General features: G+C 58.2%; 1 non-coding gene across 1 annotated transcript in view; it reads left to right on the top strand.

Annotated features, from left to right (window-relative positions):
• The first annotated feature begins 1,026 nt into the window (after positions 1-1,026).
• Positions 1,027-2,107, top strand: part of LOC124724860 — a 1,909-nt gene continuing 828 nt past the window's right edge. Inside the window, exon 1 of the ribosomal RNA XR_007006631.1 lies at positions 1,027-2,107. This exon is cut by the window's right edge and continues 828 nt beyond it. This is a non-coding gene — a ribosomal RNA (small subunit ribosomal RNA).

Raw genomic sequence — 2,107 nt, 5'->3', positions numbered from 1 at the left:
GGCGTGACACCTGACACAGGCATGCAATAATGGTTGAAGTTGCAAATGGCGATGGACGCCTACGTTTTCTGGTGAAGTTACGCAAATGAAGAAATGGTAACCCGTTGTGGTGCGGTTGTTCTCGCTAGGGGTGAATCGGTGATGGCGACGATAGGTTGAGGTACTAACCGGTTGTTCCAGCGATACCCACCATGCCGACGAAACTGAACGGCATCTGGGTGTGAAGCGATACGCGGCGGTGGCTGGGTGGGACCGTCCCCGGCCGGTGAGGGGGCGCCTCCCGGCGTGCTGGCCGCGCGGTGCGTGGGCGCACGCGCTACAGCCGGCTGGTGGGGGCGGCCAGTGGCAGGCGCGCCGGCCGACGGACGCGGCAGGCGTCGCAGCTGCGCGCCGGCGCACCCTGCGCGCGGCGCCGTGCGGCCAAAGTAGGTCCTCGCGGGCCCGGTGCGAAGCGCGGTGGACATCTGCAGTGTGCTGGTCCGATTGAGGACTGTGTGCGTTGAGGATGCGCCGCCGCCCGGCGCTCGGCGCCGCGACGCCGTCTGCTGCTCGGTCGCCCCAGCGGTTCTCGCTGGTGGTTTGTATCGCAGCTGTGCGGATGTGTTGGCGTGTGCGCTGTGCTGGGAGAGTTCGCTTCGGCACCCAAGTGGGGCTTTTGTCCTTCTGTGGCGCTGGCGTTGGAGCTGCCGGTCACCGTAGGTGGCGCGTGTTGTCTCCCGCCGGCAATGCCACGACAGCACGCTCCCGGGCCTCTGTCGGCAGCGGCAAGCTCAGTTGGGAGCACGGGTGGTCGCACCGAAAGCGTCTACTCGCCTAACTCCGGGCGATTGCGCCTCTCTCGAACCCGACCAAGTACTTGGGACGGCGCTGCGCGCCGCCGGGACCTGAGAGGGTTTCGAGGTGTATTGTGCAGGGGAGCTCAGCCTCCTCCTGTTTGCAGAATGATTGAGCGGACGCTTGCGTGTTCGCGCGGGCCCCCGGGACACACTCCCGGGCGGCCGGCTGCTCAGCTCTAGTTGACGCAGCTCCCTGGTTGATCCTGCCAGTAGTCATATGCTTGTCTCAAAGATTAAGCCATGCATGTCTCAGTACAAGCCGCATTAAGGTGAAACCGCGAATGGCTCATTAAATCAGTTATGGTTCCTTAGATCGTACCCACGTTACTTGGATAACTGTGGTAATTCTAGAGCTAATACATGCAAACAGAGTCCCGACCAGAGATGGAAGGGACGCTTTTATTAGATCAAAACCAATCGGTCGGCTCGTCCGGTCCGTTTGCCTTGGTGACTCTGAATAACTTTGGGCTGATCGCACGGTCCTCGTACCGGCGACGCATCTTTCAAATGTCTGCCTTATCAACTGTCGATGGTAGGTTCTGCGCCTACCATGGTTGTAACGGGTAACGGGGAATCAGGGTTCGATTCCGGAGAGGGAGCCTGAGAAACGGCTACCACATCCAAGGAAGGCAGCAGGCGCGCAAATTACCCACTCCCGGCACGGGGAGGTAGTGACGAAAAATAACGATACGGGACTCATCCGAGGCCCCGTAATCGGAATGAGTACACTTTAAATCCTTTAACGAGTATCTATTGGAGGGCAAGTCTGGTGCCAGCAGCCGCGGTAATTCCAGCTCCAATAGCGTATATTAAAGTTGTTGCGGTTAAAAAGCTCGTAGTTGGATTTGTGTCCCACGCTGTTGGTTCACCGCCCGTCGGTGTTTAACTGGCATGTATCGTGGGACGTCCTGCCGGTGGGGCGAGCCGAAGGCGTGCGACCGCCCCGTGCGTGCTCGTGCGTCCCGAGGCGGACCCCGTTGAAATCCTACCAGGGTGCTCTTTATTGAGTGTCTCGGTGGGCCGGCACGTTTACTTTGAACAAATTAGAGTGCTTAAAGCAGGCAAGCCCGCCTGAATACTGTGTGCATGGAATAATGGAATAGGACCTCGGTTCTATTTTGTTGGTTTTCGGAACCCGAGGTAATGATTAATAGGGACAGGCGGGGGCATTCGTATTGCGACGTTAGAGGTGAAATTCTTGGATCGTCGCAAGACGAACAGAAGCGAAAGCATTTGCCAAGTATGTTTTCATTAATCAAGAACGAAAGTTA

Source organism: Schistocerca piceifrons, unplaced genomic scaffold (assembly GCF_021461385.2).
Source record: "Schistocerca piceifrons isolate TAMUIC-IGC-003096 unplaced genomic scaffold, iqSchPice1.1 HiC_scaffold_1018, whole genome shotgun sequence".
Lineage (NCBI taxonomy): Eukaryota > Metazoa > Arthropoda > Insecta > Orthoptera > Acrididae > Schistocerca > Schistocerca piceifrons.
This window is presented reverse-complemented; position numbering and strand designations above follow the sequence as displayed.